Here is a 24,711-nt window from a genome sequence, read left to right on the forward strand (position 1 = left end):
CAAGAAGTGGACTTCTGATCGGTTTAGGGTCAAGTTTTGGGATGTTAAATTAGTTGGTTTAATTAGTTATGTTTACTGTTATTTTCGAGGTTGTAAAATTGAGATGGTTGCAGTTGGTAAATTATGAAGTTTAGGATATGTTAGATTTGTGTTGTATACTTTATATTTGTACAATCGATTATATTCATTTTAATAGCTGATTTCATATTTTATGTGTAAATTTATACATTAGATTGATAAGTGTTATATTAGTTTGTTAAAATGTTTAAGTAGTTTTGGTACAAATATTACAATATTTGTTAAAATATTACCATAGGTACATATTTGATACTAGAACAAGTGGCCCACATGCAATAGTGGGGCCCATAATGGGGTCCAAGGTGTGGCCCACAGTGGCCCCACACGTGGGGCAAGTATGGGCCCACATTTTAAAAACATTTTAAACCTCTAAGGTAACATAAATATTTACAACATATCTCTCATTTTGTTGCAATAGAAAGCTATAGTAACATAAAATACGATGTTGCCTTATACCGCAAAGATGTTACCTTATACCCCCAAGGCAACATTGAAAAAATTATCATTAAGAAAATGTTACCTTAGCCTTTATATGGGGCTAGAGCAACATATTTACCCCCTACTGCAATATTTTATTAATGTTATAATAGACATTTTCTGGTGTAATATTTTGACCAAAAATCCAGCTATTTTGGTAACCGAAAAAGTGTCGGAATATTTAATTCCTCAAAAATGGATTTACAAAAAGATATTCTTAATCTAGTAATTAAATAAACGTAAGTAGGGTTCGTCAGAATTTGGAAATGAGTAAGTTGAAAAATGCGATGAGTAATGCCCGATAAATAGTAAAAAAAAATCAGTCCCGGATCGATCCCATATTTCACCGAAAGTTCCAGAATAATAAACGGTTATTAACTATGTAATTACAAATTGGAAATGAAGGCAAGGATTCAAGGAATGATTGATAAAAGGGAATGCAATAGAATTTGAATTAGGAGACTTTGTAACTTAAACAAACTTGGGGGGTTAACTTGCAATTTGGAAAAGTTGTTAACCTAAATAAAAACCAAACACACCCCCACCTTATCAAACCACAATCAACAACCCCTCCCAATTTTTGAAGAGAAGAAAGAAATAAATAAATAAGAGCAACTCCAATAGTATCCTTGTGTTTTCCTTAAAAATAATATAAATTAATAGGATCCTAGTTATTTAGGACATTATAAGGTAGCCCAACTCCAACAACAATCCTTATTTTGGTTCCTTACTATTATTATAATATTAAATTCAAATCTTATTCATATTTTTTAAAGGGGAGAGAGAGAGAGAGAGAAAGGAGAGTGAAAAAAGGAGGGAAATGAATATTTAATTAACAAAAGTAAGATAGGGAATGGTTAAGCATCCCTTATCTTTATATCTCATTTATAGCCGTCGTAATGTTCGCGTAACGTTATCCATTTTAGGCTATTTTGTAGTATATTTTCTGAACTGTAAACTGCATGACTGTAAAGATCTTGTATTTTATATTGTAATGATATAAATATTGTGTTGAGACGATTTACGGTTTAGAAGAAACGGTCATTTTAGTGGAAGCGGCGCAAAGAGTAAAACTCCGTAAGAGACTCAACTTTTAAAATATTTTTCATAGAGTTAAACTCTTATTTTTGAAATGAAACTTTTATGATAAATATTAAAAATACCAATAATATTTTAGAAGTGGTTTTATATTTAAATATAAATTACTTGATTTATTAAAATTGTTAGAGTGTGAGTCGCGTAATACTAATTCTCAGGAAAGTCAACTGTAGAGGCACTACTTTGACCATCCGTTCTGACCAAGATAAAAGGACAGTTTCAAATCGGTTAAAACAAGGAATTTTTTTAGGATTATCATGACTACCTATTAGTGTAGAGAATGAGAGTAAATACCATGGAATAAGTATAAGTTGTACATGTGTTTACTGGACTCGATATAGGTTTGTAGATTAGTATCGAGGTCTTGGCAAGTATTGAGTTAATGAAGTTGATTATGTTTCTTAGTTTTTTATTAGCTATTGAAGCTAACTTAGATTATTATATTTGTTGATATAAGCAGTCGGAATGAGTGGAGCTCTGAGGACAATAAGGACTGTGAGAACCCTTGAGACTATATAGCTGGATTTCAGGCAAGTTTTCCAACCTTACACTCTATTTTCAAAATATTATATCTTTATTTTACATATAAGATGTAAGTATGTTATGCAAGTTTTCAAACCTTATTATTGTTGTTGTGATGATTATAAGTATATGCATGAATGTTTTGAAACATAATCTTGTGATATAAATGCATGTATGATTTTAAGTTAAAATCTTACTATATATATGCATGCATGTTTTGAAATCATGATATTTTGAAAATGAAAAATGATTGTTTAATATAGAGCTTACGAGCTACATAATACCTATGCTAGTGATAAGCGATATTTTGCGTATACCCTTAGCATAGAGCATTTATGTTTGAACATTATACTTTAAACCAGAAATACGGTTTTCAATAACTAGTATGGAATAAAGTATATTCGATAGTTTTAAATCATAAATAAATATTATTATGATTATTCGAGTAAAGATTTTACTAATGAATATATATATTATTTATTAAATATTAGTTTTGTATATTCATTTAAAGACTTTTAACTCTGATAATTTTTATTTTAAATATATTCTTTAAATAATTATTATCTGAGAAATAATATTTAGATATTCTTTAAATATTTTTAATTGGGATTGACAAATGATTTATATTATATAAATCATCTTTACCTTAAATGTTCTTGAAATATATTTTCGAACTTTATCGGATGATTTTAAAAGTAAAGAGTGGATCCCAAAACCTTTTTCAAATTTAAAGCTTCCTTTTGAAGGGGATTTGAATACTCGCTTAAAATATGAGGGATCGTGCTCAGTGATGTATTTTTTATTCACAACGAAGTGGCTGAATAGAGAAAGAATGTTCTTGATTACTTACCCAACATTCGGGAAGTAAGTCATGGAACAAGTTTAATCCATTAACAAGCATCTCTTGGGAAAAATTGGTGATGTTCCCCTTTCCAAGTAGATACGATTTCTTGGTGGAGTCCTATCAACAAGTTTCTACTTGGGAAAAAGGGAGACGAGCTTTATATTTCAGAGTCATGGATTTGAATTGAACTAGGAGTTAGCGTAAGAGGCCGAGTAGCGTCGACCCAACATTATTGTTGGCCTAATGTGCAAGGAAGTTTCGCAGATGCAGTTTATTCCTTAGGAATTCAGCGATTGGTGAACAAGTAAATCCAACTGTTCTCCACTACATGTAGATATAAAGGGGGTAGTACGACTGTGACTGATCATCGTAGTTGCACACTCTGGGCACGGGTGAAAATCCAAAAGTAGTTCATCATCCAGATTGGATATTTTCTGCAACATCATCGAGAGCACCCCGTGGGAAAAACAACGGCTGGGTGACCGGTGAGTGTTGGCAGGGTCGAGCGTTCAAAATGATGTATCTTGTAACTTCATCTTTTAAATGATATTCTGAGACTTTGATTATAAATAACATAACAAAGATTTTCAGGGGTTTTTAAGAAAAATGATATGTTTTGAAATATTTTGTAACATCTCTATATATGTTATATATGTTATATATGTTGAAACTTTGTTCATACTTTTATAACAAAGATTTCATAAAAATTGTTAAGACGGGGTTGAATATATTAGATCACCTTGTAACTTCATCTTTTAGAATATATCGAAACTTGTTCACATTTGCATAATAAAGGTTTTCAGAGGTATTATGAAAATGCTATATTTATTGCTGACTAGATATATATTATTTTGGGATTTATTGCTCCCTTTTAAACATTATTTTGAACTGTATGTTATCCTCAAAAATTGGGGAATGTTACTGTTATGGATTAAAAACTAATATATATAATTGCTGTATTTAATACTAAGGAACGTGAGCTTCGAGGCTCGATTTGACTGCTCTTGTGTTTCGTGACTCAATCTGCCTTAACAAGATGCCTACGTACCTTGCTGATTGCCAAGGATCAAGTCAAAAAACGTAGTTCTGATTGGTGGGGGTGAGACCCCTTATATAGATGTTGGTGGTCCTTGAATTGGACTTGGTATAGGAGACTCGGTGGACAAGCCTCTGAATTAGGATAGACTTAGGAGTCCTAGGAAGTAGGAAGCTGATTCCTTATCCTTTTAGATCCCCTTGAGGCTAATCTCTAAGGATTTATATCCTTATCGGGACTCTTTTCAACATCTGATTTCTCCCTTATTAATTAATTACGAAATTAATTAATAATCAGGGCTTTTGGGCCTTTTTTATTCCATTAGGCCTGATCTGGTCCATCAGGCTTAACCTTTCTGGTCTGAATATTATACATCTTATTATTGGGCCTAGCAGCCCATTAATTATAAAATCAGGACTTATTTATCCCTATCATTTGCCCCCCAACTTTTGGGAAACATTGATTAGGTTTCGCAGAAGTTAAATCTATTCGTTCCCTTACAGGGTTTCGTTTTTGCGTAAAGTGTGGAGCGACCTACACATTTACAATGAATCTTCCTTTTATTCAGAAATTATCTTAATTTCCAGGAATTTTTCCCTAATTTTCTGGAATTTTCCCTAATTTTCTGGATTTTTCCCTTAATTTCTGGGATTTATCCTAATTTTCTGGATTTTTCCCTTAATTTCTGGGATTTATCCTAATTTTTCTGGATTTTTCCCTTAATTTCTGGGATTTATCCTAATTTTCTGGATTTTTCCCTTAATTTCTGGGATTTATCCTAATTTTCTGGATTTTTCCCTTAATTTCTGGGATTTATCCTAATTTTTCTGGATTTTTCCCTTAATTTCTGGGATTTATCCTAATTTTCTGGATTTTTCCCTTAATTTCTGGGATTTATCCTAATTTTCTGGATTTTTCCCTTAATTTCTGGGATTTATCCTAATTTTTCTGGATTTTTCCCTTAATTTCTGGGATTTATCCTAATTTTCTGGATTTTTCCCTTAATTTCTGGGATTTATCCTAATTTTCTGGATTTTTCCCTTAATTTCTGGGATTTATCCTAATTTTCTGGATTTTTCCCTTAATTTCTGGGATTTATCCTAATTTTCTGGATTTTTCCCTTAATTTCTGGGATTTATCCTAATTTTCTGGATTTTTCCCTTAATTTCTGGGATTTATCCTAATTGTTTTTTTTTTTTTATATATAACTTTCGACCAGGAATCCATTCGACCAGGATTCTGGTCGAATTAACCCCCATATTGCCCTGGTCGACAGCTTTTCGAGCAGGAGTGTTTCGAGCAGAGGTCCTGGTCGAATTTCGGCCAGGATTTTTTCCTTTTTTTTTTTTTTTTTTTTTTTTTTTATCGACCAGGAATTTTTCGACTAGGATTTTCGTCCCTTTCGGTCAGGATTCTTGTTTTTCTGACCGAATAAACCATCTTCCTTGCCTTGGTCGAAGCTATTTCGAGCAGGGCTCGTTCGACCAGGATTTTCCTTTGGTTTCTAGTCGACAAGGCTTCAGGCATAGCTTTCTCGATCAGAATCCTGACCCTTTCGGTCAGGAATCAATATTTTGACCGAATTAATCTTTCTCTCAGCCTTGGTCGATGCCCTTTCGACCACAACTCATTCAAGGAAAAATACAGTTCGTGCCTTGATCGAATTGGGTCAAGAACATGTTAATGCATATATTTTCTTAGGGTCATACGTCTGGGCTGGACTCTATTGGGTCCTTGATTTGGGCCTGGATTTTTTGGGCCACCCTCTTAGTGGGTCTTAATCCTGGGCCCATTCCTTAAATCTGGGTTTTGTTTGTCAACTAATTGGGCCCCCCTTTTTTGGGCTGGTTTTATGGGGCTATCCTTTGGGCCCATTGTTTTTAACTGGGCTTTTAGCTCACGGGCTTATTTTAACCCTATTCCAATATACTGGGCCTTTCAATTGGGTCCCTAGTTCTGGGCTTTCAATTTGGGCTAATCCTTTTTTGGGCCCGTTTTCAGCAGCCCTCTTTTTTCTAACTTGGGCTATTTTGCTGAGCCTTTCAAACACTTGGGCCCTTAACTGGGCTTATTATTTTCTCAGGAACATTTCGGTCATAATCAATATTTTTGACTGAATTAACCTCCTTTTCTAGCCTTGGTCGAAGCTTTTTCGATCAGGATTCATTCGATCAGGATCCTTGCTTACTTCCTGGTCGACAAATTCTCTTGGTGTTAGGATTCAAAATCCTGACTCTTTCGGTCAGGAATTAGGATTTTGACCGAATTAACCCTTTTTTCTTAGCCTTGGTCGAAGCCTTTTCGATCTCAACTAATTCGACGATGAATACAACATGAAACCTGATCGAATTGGGTCTGGGATTTGGGATATATTACTTTCTGTGACTCCATATATTTGATTTGGGCCCTAAGTCTGGGCTGGATTTTTTCCAATCTCAAATTTGAGCCTAAGATTTGGGCCTGAATTCTTTTATGGGTACTTTATTTTTGACCCTGGGCTTGATTTATTGATCCCTATACTGGGTTTTTTTTTTTTTCTAATTCAAGTAGGATTAGGCCTTATTTTTGGGCCTTCATTTATCCAAATCCTTTTTGGATTTGGGACTTATTTCTGGTTTTTGAAGATAATACTCATATATATTTTCTTCCAGTTTTTGGACCCCGGGTGCTGGGCTTTGAATATTTGGGGCCCTTATCTGGGCTTGACATACTTCCAGGCCCAACAAGTTTTAACCTTTTTTTTTTTGAATTGGGCCTTTTTATAGGGCTTTCATATCATGCATCTAATTTAATTGCCATGCCATAGAGATTCAAACATATTTCGAAAAATTCTCTGAGCTTCAAAAATTGTTTGGGATTCATCCCTTACACAAGTCTTAATAAACTTCATAATAAGACATATAAATCCTAAGCAAAGCTTCAAGGTGCTTTTCAACCTACTCTCCATCATGACAAGTGAGAATCGTATCCAACTGCCCTACACATAGTAAACCTTCAGGTTTTGTGCATGCCAAGTTCTCGGGACTTCAAAACCATCCATAGTCTCCAGCTTGTAGGTTCCTCTACCCTGAACACTCTTGACTCTGTACGGCCCTTCCCAATTCGGGGCAAGCTTCCCTTTTTGTCCTACACCAGATGCTTCTATCTTCCTCAAGATTAGATCGCCTTGTTTAAAAAACCTTTCTTTAACCCTTAGGTTGTAGTAGAATGAAGCTTTTTTCTGATATTCTACTATCTTTGCATGTGCTTTATCTCGCACTTCATCAATTAAATCCAGGGCTAATCTCTGCCCTTCCTCATTTTCTTTCTCATCGAAAGCCTGAATCCTTGGAGAGGAATGTGATATCTCCACGGGAACTACTGCTTCCGCCCCATATGCCAACATAAAAGGAGTTGCATCTGTCGTGACTCTACAAGTAGTCCTGTAGGCCCATAATATTGGAAGTATCTCATCTACCCAATTATTTCTTGACTTCTCGATCCTCTTCTTTAGTCCATCCAGGATTATCCGATTTGCTACCTCTGCTTGTCCATTGGCTTGCGGGTGAGCCACAGAGGTGAATCGTAACTCGATTTCATTTTCTTCACAATACTTCTTGAATTCCTCATTGTTGAATTGTGTTCCATTGTCAGTGACAAGGATACGGGGAATTCCATATCGGCACATAATGTTTTCCCACAGGAATTGTGCAACCTGCTTAGTAGTGATTTTGGCCAAGGGTTTGGCTTCAATCCACTTGGTGAAATAATCAATGGCTACAATCAGATATTTCCTTTGTGCCGTGGCCATAGGAAAAGGCCCTAGAATATCCATCCCCCACATGGCAAAGGGAATAGGCGAGTTGATAGAGGTCAGCATCTCAGGGGGTTGTCTAACAATTGGTGCATGCTTCTGACAGCGGTCACACTTCTTTACATATTCTTTGGCATCAGCCATCATTTCTGGCCAATAGAAGCCTAAACGAGTTATCTTATGAGCCAAGGCCCTGCCCCCCAAGTGCTGTCCACAAATACCTTCATGCACTTCTTCAAGAGCCAAGCGTGCCTCATCGGGCCTGAGACACCTCAAGTAAGGAACCACGAAAGATCTTTTATATAGAATCCCATCTATCAAAGAGTACCTTAGTGCTCGAACAGTTAACTTCCGTGCCTCAATTGTATCGCTTGGCAACCAACCGGTCTGAATGTGAGCCTTGATGGGATCAATCCATGACGTCCCCAAGCCTACGGGAGCCACAAGCTTAATATCTATGCTTCGTGTCTTCAAAACACGGAAGTACACACTTCCTGAACTTTCTTCAATCTCAGATGAAGCAAACTTTGATAGCGCATCTGCTTTAGCATTTTCTTCCCTTGGAATGTGTTCAACATGGCATTCATTAAATTGGGTCATCACAGCCCTTACTAGGCGAACATACTTTGCCATCGTATCATCCCTTGCTTCAAATTCTCCCTTTACCTGGGATATGATCAACTTCGAGTCTCCACGGACCTTTAAGTTTTTGACTCTAAGTGTCCCAGCTAGACCAAGGCCAGCAATCAGGGCTTCATACTCTGCCTCATTGTTTGTGGTTGGGAAGTCTAGCTTCATGGCATACTCAATTAAGAATCCATCAGGGCTTTGCAAAACCAACCCTGCTCCACTGGAATTTTTTTTTGATGCTCCATCAAAATAGAGAACCCAATATTCTTTCTCCTTGTCCCCATTGTCGACTCCCTTGTCTTGAGGTGTGGTATCTTCCTGCCCCCCGACTTCTTGGTTGGGTATGGTACATTCCACCACAAAGTCAGCTAGTGCCTGGGCTTTTATGGCCATACGTGGCTTATACTTGAGATCGAACTCTCCCAATTCTATTGCCCACTTAATCAGTCTCCCACTTGCCTTGGGACTGTGAATGATATTTCTCAGTGGCTGATTTGTTAGCACTTCAATTTGGTGAGCTTGAAAATAAGGACACAGCTTTCTTGAAGCCATTACCAAGGCTAAAGCGAATTTCTCAATGGCTGAATAATTCAACTCAGCACCATGCAAAATTTTGCTGACATAGTATACGGGTTTCTGGACTTTTAGTTCCTCCTTAACCAACACCGCGCTCAAGGCGCTTTCTGAAACAGCCAAGTACAAGAATAAAACTTCACCCAGAACTGGCTTGGCCAACAACGGGGCCTGGCCCATATACTTCTTTAACTCTTCAAATGCCTTCTGATTTTCCTCACTCCATACAAAGTCTTTAATGTTCTTTAATGACTTGAAGAATGACAAGCACTTGTCTCCTGACTTGGAGATGAATCGTCCTAGCGCAGCAACCCTTCCTGTGAGTTTCTGAACATCCTTGACAGTTTTTGGGGGTTCCATGTCCAGGATTGCCTTTATTTTATCGGGGTTAGCCTCGATTCCCCTCTTTGAGACCATCAATCCCAAGAATTTTCCAGATCCTACTCCGAAAGCACACTTCGTGGGATTCAACATCATCTTGTGGTACCTCAGGACCTCAAAAGCTTCCCTCAAATGGGTTATATGATCAGTCTTTACTAGACTCTTGACTAGCATGTCATCAACATAGACTTCCATAGTCTTCCCAATAAGATCCTTAAAAATTTTATTCACCAACCTTTGATAGGTGGCTCCTGCATTCTTGAGACCAAACGCCATAACAAGATAACAATAAACGCCAAAGTCAGTGATAAATGATACCTTTGGAACGTCATCCTTATGCATTTTGATCTGGTTGTATCCGCTAAACCCATCCATGAAACTCAGCATCTCATGTCCAGCGGTGGCATCAATCAAAGTATCAATTCTAGGCAGCGGAAAACAGTCTTTGGGGCATGCATCATTCAGATCGGTGAAGTCTATACACATCCTCCACTTTCCATTAGCCTTCTTCACCATTACAGGGTTTGCTAACCACTCCGGAAATTGAATCTCCTCAATGAAACCAGCCTCTAAGAGCTTTTCCACTTCCTGCTTTATAGCCTCTTGTCTTTCCGGGGCAAAATTTCTTTTCTTTTGTTTCACTGTCTTCCGGCTTGGATCCACGTTTAACTTGTGGGTAATTAACTCCGGGTCTATGCCTGGCATATCAGCTGCTGACCATGCAAACACATCACTATTTTCTTGCAAAAATTTCACTAACTTCCCTCTAAGGGGCTCCTCTAATGTAGCTCCAATGAAAGTCATCCTCTCAGGACTCTTGGGATCTAAAGGAACCGAAACCAATTCTTCTGCTGGCCTTCCTCTATTCTCATCATTTTCTCGAACATCCATATCTTCAATAGGAAGAACCTGCCCCCCGACTCCATCTGCCCTCAAAGAGGCCACATAACAGCTTCTAGCCATTTTTTGATCTCCTCTCTCTTCTCCAATCCCGTTTCGGGTGGGAAACTTCATGACTGAATGGTAGGAAGAGGGGACTGCCTTGAAGGCATGTATCCCTGTTCTCCCCATGATAGCATTATAAGTTGAACTAGCCTTTACCACCATAAAATCCAGCATCTGCGTTGCTTGCCTTGGCTCCGTACCTATGGTGGTTGGCAATTTAATTATCCCTTCCACAGGACATTCTACTCCAGCAAATCCATATATCGGCATGTCGGTTGGTGTCAACTGGGAGTCGTTATACCCCATCCTTAGAAAGGTGTCGTGGAGCAAGATATCCACAGAAGCACCATTATCCACAAGGACCCTCTTAACCGGGCTATTTCCTATTATCGGCGTTATGACCAGCGGGTCGTCATGGGGAAACTTCACACCCTCTAGGTCGGAATCATCAAAAGCCAATGTTACTTCTGTCCTGGCCCTCTTCGGGGCTTCTCCAACAATATGCATAACCTCTCTAGTATATGCCTTTCTGGAATTTTTGGACAATCCAGCAGCAGTTGGACCTCCAAAGATCGTGTTTATCACAGGCCCTCGAGGTCTCGGCCCTCCATAAATGGTGTTTATAACTGGTCCTCTAGGTTGGGGGTTTCGCCCCTGATCGTCTTGGTCCCTCCTACGATCTTCAAAGTTCTTCCTTCCATTATTATTTCTGTCCCCTCCATCTCCAGTATACTTGTTCAATCTTCCTTTTCGAATCAAAAACTCAATTTCATCTTTCAATTGCCTACACTCATCGGTGTCATGGCCAACATCTTTGTGAAACCTGCAATACTTGCTCTTATCTAGCTTGGCTGGATCGGCCTTCAAGGGCTTAGGCCAACGAACATCTCGATCTTTCTCGATCTCCATCAAGATCTGGCTTCTGGGAGCATTCAGCTTAGCGTATTCGGTGAACTTTTGCCCAGGTCCTCCCTTCTTGGGGGTTGAATCAGGGTTTTGTTCGGTTTTAGGATACTTATCCTTAGCGATATACTCCAGATCAGTTTTCCGCTTCTTGCCTCCAGTGGGCTCATTACTTACTACGGTCTTCCTCATGCTTTCTTCAACCTTGATATACTTCCCTGCCCTCTCTTGGAGCTGCAACATATTTTCAGGGGACGTTTGGCCAAGGACATCTTGAAAAACTCATCCCTAGTTCCTTGTTGCAGTGCTATCATAGCTACCTTATCATCAAGGTCTGGGACTTTTAAAGCCTCCTTTGTAAAACGATTCAGGTAATCTCTCAAGGATTCCTTAGCTTCTTGCACAATACTCATAAGAGATGCTGAACTTTTCTCATGGACTTTTCCACTGATGAACTGCTTAATAAAAGCCTGACTTAACTCTCTGAACGATCCAATAGAGTTTGGGGGCAAGCGACTGTACCATCTTTGAGCCATACCTGACAGGGTTTGAGGGAAGGCCCGACACTTTATAGCATCATTCACGGGTTGCAGCAACAGTGCATTAGAGAATGTCCTAACATGATTAGCGGGGTCTCCCGTGCCATCATAGGCTTTGATAGTGGGCATCTTGAATTTCCTTGAGATATGGGCATTCATTATCTCTTCTGTGAAGGGTGGAGTTGGATCATCAGGATCTCCAAGGGGAAGGAGATTGCTTGGATCAGTTCTTGGGACAACAGCCCTTCTTCTTACCGGACCATCCACGTCTATGACAGGAGGAGGATTTCTCCCCCTAGGAGATATCTCGGGTCTGGTGGCCTGGTGAGCCTCCAAATCACGCCTCAGCCTTTGGATTTCAGCCTCATGAGCCCTGATCCTTTCCTGCACTTCTTGGGGATTCGCCCCTGGGGTGCTTTGGGGGCGTTGCCTTCCATCGGTCATTGGCTCTTTTCCAGGACGCCTCCTTCTCGGGGCCACTTCATCATCCGAAGATTCGGAGTCTCTCTCAGTATAAGGACCAGAAAATTCCCGATCCTCAGGAATAGGACCCAAACCTCGTATATAGGGGGGTGACTGCCCTCGTGCTTCGCCTCGCCTAGCATATCCGCTTCCTCCAACCTCAGGGCGAAGGGGCATCCCATAAGGGGGTTAGTGGTAACAATAGTTGAATATTCATACCCGACGGGTCGAGAATTCACAGGTATATGTATTTGTTGAACTTGAGGATTCGTACCTTGAATAGTCGGGGGAGTTGTCCCTTGTGGCTGAGGATGAGTTGCCCCTGTCTGGGCTTCCCCCTGAGTAGATGCATAAGTGGAATGGGGAGGAAACTCCACGGTTGATGAAATCACCTGGGTTGTCTCTGATGGTGTTCCTTCCTCTAGAGCTCCAATTGTTCTCCGTGTTCTCGCCATGGTTGTTGTTGCTGTCCCACAGACGGCGCCAAATGTTATGGATTAAAAACTAATATATATAATTGCTGTATTTAATACTAAGGAACGTGAGCTTCGAGGCTCGATTTGACTGCTCTTGTGTTTCGTGACTCAATCTGCCTTAACAAGATGCCTACGTACCTTGCTGATTGCCAAGGATCAAGTCAAAAAACGTAGTTCTGATTGGTGGGGGTGAGGCCCCTTATATAGATGTTGGTGGTCCTTGAATTGGACTTGGTATAGGAGACTCGGTGGACAAGCCTCTGAATTAGGATAGACTTAGGAGTCCTAGGAAGTAGGAAGCTGATTCCTTATCCTTTTAGATCCCCTTGAGGCTAATCTCTAAGGATTTATATCCTTATCGGGACTCTTTTCAACATCTGATTTCTCCCTTATTAATTAATTACGAAATTAATTAATAATCAGGGCTTTTGGGCCTTTTTTATTCCATTAGGCCTGATCTGGTCCATCAGGCTTAACCTTTCTGGTCTGAATATTATACATCTTATTATTGGGCCTAGCAGCCCATTAATTATAAAATCAGGACTTATTTATCCCTATCAGTTACTATCACTTGTATAGTATATCGAACCTTATTGTATTTTGAAATCAAAGGATATGCCTTAAAGATTTTGGTTGCCATACCAATAAAGATTATTGAACTTTCAAACTTTATAAGTTGTGAAGATATTTATTCTATGGTGGAATACTTGTTGAGCATTATTGTGCTCACCCTTGCTTTATTTATTAAACCTTTCAGTAGCTGGAGAATATAGTCCAGTATTCCTTACTACGAGGAACAAAAATGGAAGATTCAACCCTGAGATATCCAGTTCAAAATGGTTAATGTAGAAGAGAGTTTTATAGGTTTCAGCCGAGAATGTTGAAGCTGGTATTCAAGTCTAGTTGTTTATTTGGTACCCTTGTATAATTAAGTTTAGCTATTAATATAACTTCAAGTAGAGGTTGTAATTAATAGTATGCGATCCTGGATAGTACATTTGGTTTGTAATAACTAATGTCACTTTTGAGAATCGTTTTTAAGGTTCAAACTTGTGTATGTAAGAGATTAGAGTCATTTGGTGTTGTATTATTGGATTGTTGAGTTAATGCAGATAATATATGTAACGACTGGGAACTTTACGTTTATATTATATCATGATTATAATAAAATATGTGAATTAATGTGTCATTTATGTGTGATTATCTGATAAACCCTAACTGTTACGTGATACGTGTATTCCATGTCATTTCTGTATTTTAAGGTATTTTTCAGATATTTTATTATGCATTTATAGGTTTTATTTCAAACGTTTTATGACCCAAACGATGATTTTAAAGACAGTATTTCAAATAAAATAATGGGCCTTATTTTTCATCAAATGGCTTTTACAATCGCCTTGTTCTGAACATCTAGATAATTTATAAATTTTCTCGTTTTGCGAAAAATGATTTTTTCGGGCCCCATTGGGTGTCAAAAACCCCACAAAAATCACATTTTTATTTTTATAAAATTATAGGACTTTCATTTATATTATTTCTTTGAATTTTGCATTATTCACAATTTTTGGGAATTTTTGGCATATATATTGCATATATAAAATATTTATAAATTAAATCTTAATACTCAAAAATTATAAAAATTAGGGCCCAATATTTTTATTTAATGTATAATTAGCCCCTTAATTTTAATTAGGAGTATTATTTTTACTACTATAAATAGCCTAATTTTTATTTAATTAATTATAATTAATCATTAAAATCTGCAAAATTACCAAAAATTCTCTGAAATCGGGTCGGGAAGAACAGGTTCGGGTCGAAGAATCAAGTCGTGATTTCTCACTGATTACAACATCAAATCGTCTGATTCAAGTACTCAAATCGAAGGTCGTGATCCGTTCTTTCTGTTTCTTGCATCAATTTCACGTTTTATTGCATCGTTTTTGATTTTTGATTTTTAGGGTTTATGTTCGAATTAGGGCTTTTTGATTTTGGGGTTATTGTGATGTTTTGATGATTGATATAGCTTTGTTAGATGATTTACAGTCGATTCATGGTGTTTAATTGAAGAAACGATGCTTGGATAGTGATTCACGAATTCTAGGGTTTAGGTCGAATTTTCAAAACACAACTCGATGATTTCTGTGAATATTTGGTTCTTGTAATGTTAGGGCTTTGATTGTATATGTTCTTAGCTTCATTTTGCACTATATAACGTTTGATTTTATGTACGATTCTGCAAATTCGATTTTTGGCCGGAGTTTATGTCGATTTTGCCGGAGAAGTTGATTCAGGAGTTATTCTGTGATGTTTTGGCCGTGGTTGGATTGCTGTGTTGATTTGCAATGAAAAGCACTCAAAACAAGCACCAAACGGTGTTGATTTGGGGCTGATCGGAGCTTGGCCGGACTCCGGGAACTCACTGGAATCTGGAAAAATTCCGGCGTGTTCTTGGTGACTCGGAATCCAACCCGTTTGACCCGTTCAAATTACCCGGTTTTGATCTGTTTTTGTCAGAAACCAATTTCTGACAACTGTTTCTGAAATTTTGATTTTTATTTTATTTTTATTAATTTTAAAAATCAGTTTTATTTATTTTGTAAATTGACTAATTAATTATTTAATTAATTAATTTATATTATAAATAATTCTGAATTATTTTCTAAAATCAGATTGAATTATTTTCTTAATTATTTATTATTTATTTATTACTTATTAATTATTTAAAAGTGATTAATTATTTTGATAATTAATCAAATAATTTTCAATAAATCATAATAAATTCAATTTAATTTCAAAAATTATAGAAAAATTATTTTTAATTCTGATTTTCTTAAATAATGATTTAAAAATTATTTTTGGATTTTAAAAATTAGTAATAATTATTTATAATGATTAATAAATGGAATTATCAGTATTTAATTAATAATAATTCAACCGTTAGTCCGTTTTGCGTGAAACGAAAGCCTGTTAACTCAGAAAAATGAATCATTTTCATTAAAAATAATATCAAAGCTTAATTTTTTTTAGAAGTTAGTTGATTTTGTGACTTGTTTGATTATCAGTCAAGTTACGTGCCGAGACGAGTCCGAAAAATTCCGAAAAAATGGGAAACGAGTCAGATAACGATCAGTTGAGCAATCAGCGAGTCGATTTTGGTTTTAAAAATTATTTTACCATAAAAATGATTATATGCTTATGTGCTTATGTGTATTACGTGGTTAATCGAGTCGTACTTGCTTATATGTAATATATGAGTCAGTCATAAGCGCATGGGTAGATGTTATGATCAGTTTGAAGTCGATTCAAGATGCAAATGAAGTATGACGTGACTTAACCAGTCTGTTTTGCCAACAGAAGCTAAGCCAGCCAGGCCAGTTGAGTCGGTAATAGTCCAAGGTGATAGACATAAGTGATTCAATTGCAGTAAGTCGCGCAGAAGGCAAGTTTTTCCTCTATTCTACTTTCGGAATAGTGATATTGATTCAAATATTTATCACATTTACATTCTCTTGATTATTGTTCTTGATCACTAATATACAATCCCTATTCCTTTGTTCATATTTCATTTCAATTCTTGATTTCTCCGTTTCTTTTGATTCTTGATTCATATTCTGTTGGTAACACATGGAGATTGATATATTCTAGTGTTTGGAATATATCAAAGCATACCGATTGTCCCGGTTGCTAAGCGATGGACTGGATAAGGATATTTTGGGATTGAGTGTGTCTTAATCCTGAGGACCGGGATGACTGGTGCCTCGACGTGGGCCGTAGTGCCTGGGTACCAGACTGGATCTATATACTGAGATATGGATCTGCATTATATTCTGACTGATCAGCAGAATATAGATGCGAACTTGTGTCCAGTTTAGTTTATTTGTACTCGCCAGTAATGGCCTTCTTTCTATTCTCGTGAGGTTATATCTTGGCAGATATACCTGGGATGGTAGATTCATTTAAAATGCTTTAACACTGTTTATATGTTTTTGGACTTGTTGAGCAACTTTTGGCTCACCCCTTTTGTTGTTATTCACCTTATTGTTTTCAGTTAAGAAGGAATATGAAACCAATCAGGACTCGAGTGGTAAAGAAGCGAGTCAAGCCTCGGGATCCTCTTATACCCAAGGTGTTGATCCCAATCCAGGAAGAAAGCTTTGAGTTGCCCGAGCAGGTGGAGTGTTGATAGATAGTAGGTGTGTGTGTTTGAATAAAAGTTGAACTTAGCTTAAAATGAATTAGAAAATGGTTTATAATAAAGAGAGTTTGTGAGACTTTGAATGTTGGTTTGTAATAAAAGTAGTTAGTGGTTTTTGTTTTCATACTTCAACCTAAAAAGATCCTGGTTAGTGTTAAAGGGGTTTAATTTCATTTCTTTATTAATTGTTAATCAAATTGTACAGGTTTGGTGATTAGCTAGTAACCCCCAGACTTATACCCCGGGTCTGGAGGGCGTTACAGGTTTGGTATCAGAGCTGTAGGTTTGGTCCCTGAAAACAAGAACATTAGGATTAAGATAGGATAAAGAGATCACATAAGATAGGGATAGTCAAATTAGGATGAATAGTGTTAGGATTTAGGTCAGATTAGAATAGGGAAATAATCTTAGGATTGTTAATGACCTTTTCTTTTCTTTGGTATACTATCAGATGACATCTTCTGGTTATTCTGCATCTTCCGAGAGGACAGTCACTGGGCCAGTAGCACCAGCCATACCTCCAGTATCTGAGCATATGTTTCCTCCTCTACCACCTACACCACCATTGCCACAGGAGCCGGTACCACCAGTACAGGGGATAGTGCATGACCCCATAGAGATGTTTGATCCATTTGAGTTCTTCGAGCCGATGGTTCCTTTACCTATTGAGCACCGGTTTATACTAGGTATTGAGCAGGAGTTACCACCACCACCATTGTTACCTCCTATACCAGTGCATGCCCCAGAGCCGGACATAGTTCAGATGATTCCAGTAGAGGGGATGGGAGAGCATGATGTGGATCTACAGTTAGGTTTACCCCAGCAGGGTGCAGGTATTCCGAGGGTTCCTTCTCAGGAGTCAGTAGGTCAGGTTGCTCAGCCGCATATGGTACCATACCATGAGTATAGAGTTATGAGGGATGATGTGGAGTATTGGCGGGCACAGTGTCGGGAGATTATGCATCTGTTTGATCAGAGGGACAGAGGACCGTTAGCGGCCCTACAGCCGGATTATTATATGAGACAGCGATTACAGTCAGTATTGATGAGTGCTACTTGGGAGCTGGATGATTTGACTCATGATGGACCTCCTTCTTTTGCAGAGTTCTACAGGGTTTTTCGCTTGGCACAGACTGTGGTCCAGGCACTTAGAGAGGAGCTTAGGCGTATTCCGCCTGGGTTCTGAGAGGGTTTGAGACGGTGACTCTAGAGTGCATGTGTATGTAGAGGCAGCATAGTATAACCTAGTGAGTAGTGTGTATGTGTGTATTAGTAGTTTAACTTGTAGTAGTAATTTAACTTGTAGCGATAGTGTGACTTGTAGCCGTAGTGATGACCAGTAGCCCGAGACTTTTTGTATCAAGCATTTACACCTGAAGCTGGTGTCACATATATATAAGATGAACTTTTTCAAATTTTTTTATTTAAATTTCAGTCTTTACAGTTTTATAGCATTTACTTTCACTTTACAGTTTTTCATATTATAATTCCTGTTGGAAAAATAGAATAAAATAAAATAAAACAATTATTTTATTTAACTATTTACATTTCCAGTCTGTACACTCAGCAACTGTTTTCTTTAAATAAACCATGTTATGAATATAGGATAAATTGTTTTCCATACATATTGTCGATTGTTTATTAAGCTGTTAAATAAATATCACCTGTTTTATTATCAGAAGAAGATGGCACCAAAAAGAAAGACTAGGGCTGAGACCTCTAACAGCAATTCTGAAAATCAGACTAATGAGACCATGAACCAAATGTTCCATCTGATGCAACAACAGATGGTAATGATGCAGCAGCAGATGCAGCATCAGCAACAGCAGATACAATAACAAATGTTGCAACAGCCACCTCGTCCTGAGCTTCAATTACCACCAGTATTACCCTAGTTGTTACTTTTAAGCAGTTTCAGTCAGTTAAACCTCCAGAGTTTGAAGGGACTACTGATCCTATTAAAGCTACCACCTGGTTAAAAAAAGTAGAGAAAGCATTCACACTAGTGAAGGTAGGTGAGGACCAGAAGACTGATTTTGCTAGTTACTTGTTGAAAGGAGAGGCGAATTATTGGTGGGAATCTAAAAAGGCCTTAGAGGGTGAAGAAGTTATTGCATGGGATAGGTTTAAAGAGTTGTTTTTAGAAAAGCATTTTCCTCGCTATGTGAAGAATCAAATGCAGATTAAGTTTCTAGAACTGAAGCAGGGAAATATGTCCGTGGCAGAATATGAAGCCAAATTTACTGAGTTGGCTAGGTTTGTTCCAGAACAGGTTGACACTGAAGAAAAACTAGTTCAAAGATTTCAAGAAGGATTACGACCATGGATTCGTGGCCAAGTTGCAGTTTTCGAATTAACGACGTATACCGCCGTAGTTCAGAAAGTTTTGATTATAGAAGGGGAAAGTGAAAGATCTCAGCAAGACAAGGGACAGGGAAGTTTCCAAGATCGCTCCAGCAGAAAGCCGGGATTCCAAGCCCGGGCAAATTTGAATTTTAAAAGGATAGGACAAGGTTCACAGAAGGCAGGTAATCGTTTCCAAACCTCCAGTCAGCAGGGAATGGTCAGAGTTCCAGTTCCGTACTGCAAGACATGTAATCAAAAGCATACTGGTGTATGTATCAAAAGGGATGTACGTGTTATCGGTGTAAGCAGAAAGGGCATTATTCTAACGAATGTCCAACAGGTAGAACAACAGAGATGACTTGTTTCCAGTGTGGAAAGAAAGGGCATATCTCCAGAAATTGCAAAGGATCAGCTATGGCAGCCAGTGTTCCGAGAATGTTAGCATTACCTCCGCCGCCGCCTAATCAACCCAAAGCAAGAACTTTTAACATGACCATGAAAGAAGCGGTGCAGAGTCCGAGTGTTATTGCAGGTACACTTTTGGTGAATTCTGTAATTTCAAAAGTATTAATTGATTCTGGAGCTACTCGTTCATTTGTTTCTGAAGAATTTCTTGGTAAGTTACATTGTGAAATCGAATGGTTGGGCGAAACGTTAATTATAAAATTAGCGAATGATGACCAAGTTCCGGTAGATCGAGTATGTCCTGCGTGTGATATAGAAATAGCCGGACATCATTTTTCGGTAGATTTAATTCCTTTTAAGCTAGGAGAATTCGATATTATCTTGGGAATGGATTGGTTAGCATGTCATAATGCTCAGATAGATTGCGCGAATAAGAGAGTCAAATTACGAGCTGCGGAGAATGCAACAGTAATATTCAAAGGCGAAAAATAGCAGAAGAAATTTCTTACTGTGATGCAGACTAAACGATTGCTTCGACAAGGATGTGAGGCGTACATAGTTTACGTGTTAGATACCGAAAGAGGAAATCCTAGAATAGAAGACATTCCAATTGTGTGCGAATTTCCAGACATCTTTCTAGACGAGCTTCCAGGGTTACCACCAGATCGAGAAATTGAGTTCACAATTGATCTAGCACCAGGTACAGAACCAGTTTCGAAAGCTCCATATCGGATGGCTCCAGTCGAAATGAAGGAATTGTCAACGCAACTGCAAGATCTTCTAGACCGAGGCATCATACGACCTAGTGTATCCCCATGGGGTGCACCGGTGTTATTTGTGAAGAAGAAGGACGGCATCATGCGATTATGCATTGACTATAGGGAATTGAATAAACTCACTATCAAGAATAAGTATCCCTTACCGAGAATCGATGATTTGTTCGATCAGCTAAAATGAGCAGCATGGTTTTCAAAGATAGATTTGCGATCAGGCTATCATCAATTGAAGATTAAAGCTGAAGATATTCCAAAAACTGCGTTTCGTACAAGATATGGGCATTACGAGTTTTTGGTAATGGCATTCGGTCTGACAAACGCGCCAACAGCATTCATGGATTTGATGAACAGAGTATTCAAGAAATATTTGGATAAATTCGTGATTGTATTCATTGATGACATCTTGATTTACTCCAAGTCAAAAGAAGAGCATGCAGAACACTTGAGAATAACTTTGGAAATTCTGAGGAAAGAGCAACTATACGCAAAATTCTCGAAATGTGAATTCTGGTTAAGAGAAGTACAATTTCTAGGGCATATTATCAGTAGAGCAGGCATCCAAGTCGATCCAGCGAAGATTGAAGCTGTGTTAAATTGGGAAAGACCAAGGACGCCGACAGAAGTTCGAAGTTTCTTGGGATTGGCAGGATATTATCGAAGGTTTGTCAAAGATTTTGCGAAAATAGCAACGCCGCTGACCAAGTTAACTCGAAAAAGTGAAAAGTTTGAATGGAGTGATAAGTGTGAAGAAAGTTTTCAAGAGCTGAAAAATCGGTTAGTAACTGCACCAGTACTTGTATTCCCAGACGAGCTAGGAAATTTCGTCATTTTCAGCGACGCTTCGTATCGCGGGTTAGGATGTGTACTGATGCATCACGGTAACGTCATCGCATATGCTTCGAGACAACTTAAACCTCATGAACAAAAATATCCTACTCATGATCTGGAATTGGCAGTGATCGTATTTGCGTCGAAGCTTTGAGGACATTATCTCTACGGTGAAAAATGTGAAATTTACACAGATCATAAAAGTCTAAAGTATATCTTTACACAAAAGGAGCTGAACATGCGACAACGTCGATGGCTGGAATTGATAAAGGATTACGAAGTCACGATTAGTTATCATCCAGGGAAAGCAAATGTTGTAGCAGATGCGCTGAGCAGGAAAGAAAGATTGAATCGGTTAACTTCGTGTGAAGACTTAATCAAGGAATTTGACAAATTGGAAATTGAGATTCGTATTCCCAATAAATCTGCAGAAGCTATCTACACTATGACTTTCCAACCGGAATTGTTAGAAAAGATTCGCTGCTGTCAAAATGAAGTGATGAGTCAAGATGACGACCTAACGGGAGAAGAAATCACAACTCAGAAAGATAATGAAGGAATTTTACGCTTTGCGTCGAGAATCTGGATCCCTAACGTAGTAGAATTAAAAGAAGAAATAATGCGAGATGCGCACAATTCGAAGTATTCCATTCATCTAGGAAGTACAAAAATGTATCGTGATCTGAAAGAAAACTTCTGGTGGCCGAACATGAAGAAGGAAATAGCTGAATGGATAAGTAAGTGCTACACATGCCAGCGAGTTAAAGCGGAACATCAACGTCCGAGTGGATTATTGCAACCATTAGACATTCCAGAATGGAAATGGGAACATCTAGCGATGGATTTTGTGGTAGGACTACCAAGGACAAAGGCAAATCATGATGCGATATGGGTAATCATTGACAGACTCACGAAGTCGGCACATTTTCTACCAATCGATGAAAGATTTTCACTCGACAAGCTAGTACACATATATCTCAAAGAAATTGTGATGCGACATGGAGTTCCAGTATCTATCGTGTCTGATCGAGATCCTCGTTTCAACTCAAGATTTTGGAGACAATTTCAAGAATGTCTTGGAACTAAATTGAACATGAGTACCGCTTATCATCCGCAAACCGACGGGCAAAGTGAAAGAACTATCCAAACGATTGAAGACATGCTACGAGTTTGTGCGATCGATTTTGAAGGCAGTTGGGATGAACATCTACCCTAGTGGAATTTTCTTATAATAACAGTTATCACGCCAGCATTGGAATGCCACCGTATGAAGCATTATACGAGAGAAAATGCAGATCACCAGTATATTGGGATGAAGTTGGAGAACGCAAAATTTTGGGTCCAGAACTAATTCAACAGATGAAAGAAAAGATTGAACTCATTCGAAAACGACTCGATGCAGCGCAAAACAGGCAACGCAAATATGCAGATCAAGCCAGGAAAGATATAGACTATCAGGAAGGAGAAAACGTACTACTCAAAATATCGCCATGGAAAGGATTAACCAGATTTAGAAATAAGGGTAAATTGAAACCACGTTACGTTGGACCGTTTGAAATTTTGAAGAAAGTGGAAAAAGTTGCATACGAATTAGCTTTACTGCCTCATATGCAGCATATTCACAATGTGTTTCACGTGTCCATGCTTAAGCGATATAATCCTGATTCTAGGCATGTAATCGAGTATGAGCCGATATAAATCCAACCTGATTTGTCTTTTATAGAACAGCCGGTAAGAATTTTAGATCGGCGAGAGAAAGTGTTGAGAAATAAGTCTGTATATTTAGTGCGAGTGTTGTGGAGAAATCCTATGGTTGAAGAGTCAACCTGGGAACTCGAAAGTAAAATATTAGAGAAATACCCTCATTTGTTTTCATAGAAGATTCTGAGGACATAATCCTTTTAAGGGGGGGAGGATGTAACGACTGGGAACTTTACGTTTATATTATATCATGATTATAATAAAATATGTAAATTAATGTGTCATTTATGTGTGATTATCTGATAAACCCTAACTGTTACGTGATACGTGTATTCCATGTCATTTCTGTATTTTAAGGTATTTTTCAGATATTTTATTATGCATTTATAGGTTTTATTTCAAACGTTTTATGACCCAAACGATGATTTTAAAGCCAGTATTTCAAATAAAATAATGGGCCTTATTTTTCATCAAATGGCTTTTACAATCGCCTTGTTCTGAACATCTAGATAATTTATAAATTTTCTCGTTTTGCGAAAAATGATTTTTTCGGGCCCTTTTGGGTGTCAAAAACCCCACAAAAATCACATTTTTATTTTTATAAAATTATAGGACTTTCATTTATATTATTTCTTTGCATTTTTGCATTATTCACAATTTTTGGGAATTTTTGGCATATATATTGCATATATAAAATATTTATAAATTAAATTTTAATACTCAAAAATTATAAAAATTAGGGCCCAATATTTTTATTTAATGTATAATTAGCCCCTTAATTTTAATTAGGAGTATTATTTTTACTACTATAAATAGCCTAATTTTTATTTAATTAATTATAATTAATCATTAAAATCTGCAAAATTACCAAAAATTCTCTGAAATCGGGTCGGGAAGAACAGGTTCGGGTCGAAGAATCAAGTCATGATTTCTCACTGATTACAGCATCAAATCGTGTGATTCAAGTACTCAAATCGAAGGTTGTGATCCGCTCTTTCTGTTTCTTGCATCAATTTCACGTTTTATTGCATCGTTTTTGATTTTTGATTTTTAGGGTTTATGTTCGAATTAGGGCTTTTTGATTCTGGGGTTATTGTGATGTTTTGATGATTGATATAGCTTTGTTAGATGATTTACAGTCGATTCATGGTGTTTAATTGAACAAACGATGCTTGGATAGTGATTCACGAATTCTAGGGTTTAGGTCAAATTTTCAAAACACAACTCGATGATTTCTGTGAATATTTGGTTCTTGTAATGTTAGGGCTTTGATTGTATATGTTCTTAGCTTCATTTTGCACTATATAACGTTTGATTTTCTTTACGATTCTGCAAATTCGATTTTTGGCCAGAGTTTATGTCGATTTTGCCGGAGAAGTTGATTCAGGAGTTATTCTGTGATGTTTTGGCCGTGGTTGGATTGCTGTGTTGATTTGCAATGAAAAGCACTCAAAACAAGCACCAAACGGTGTTGATTTGGGGCTGATCGGAGCTTGGCCGGACTCCGGGAACTCACTGGAATCTGGAAAAATTCCGGCGTGTTCTTGGTGACTGGGAATCCAACCCGTTTGACCCGTTCAAATTACCCGGTTTTGATCTGTTTTTGTCAGAAACCAATTTCTGACAACTGTTTCTGAAATTTTGATTTTGATTTTATTTTTATTAATTTTAAAAATCAGTTTTATTTATTTTGTAAATTGACT

The sequence above is a fragment of the Apium graveolens genome, chromosome 9, assembly GCF_009905375.1.
Source record: "Apium graveolens cultivar Ventura chromosome 9, ASM990537v1, whole genome shotgun sequence".
Lineage (NCBI taxonomy): Eukaryota > Viridiplantae > Streptophyta > Magnoliopsida > Apiales > Apiaceae > Apium > Apium graveolens.